Source organism: Chlorocebus sabaeus, chromosome 20, assembly GCF_047675955.1.
Source record: "Chlorocebus sabaeus isolate Y175 chromosome 20, mChlSab1.0.hap1, whole genome shotgun sequence".
Classification (NCBI taxonomy): domain Eukaryota; kingdom Metazoa; phylum Chordata; class Mammalia; order Primates; family Cercopithecidae; genus Chlorocebus; species Chlorocebus sabaeus.
The window spans coordinates 46,161,447-46,161,724 of NC_132923.1; positions in this window are offsets into that span (position 1 = coordinate 46,161,447).

A 278-nucleotide genomic window follows, 5' to 3' on the forward strand; every position below is an offset into this window, starting at 1 on the left:
ACACCTCAGTGAAGCACAATAAAGATTTTATTCTATGCTCCAATAATCATTGGCAAGAGGATGATGCCTCCTTCTGTCATCACACAGGAAAAAGCACATGAAGAGGATCCCAGGAATCAGGAAGATGGGGTAAAGTGAGGTCACAACTGGCAACAAAACCATCCAGTCTTTGAACGCAAAGATTGTAAATGTCTACTGTTTTTAAAACTTATTCTTTTTGGCAGGGTTGCATATGTTCTCTGTGCTCATTCCACGAATCTGGCTGATTATTATTCCAA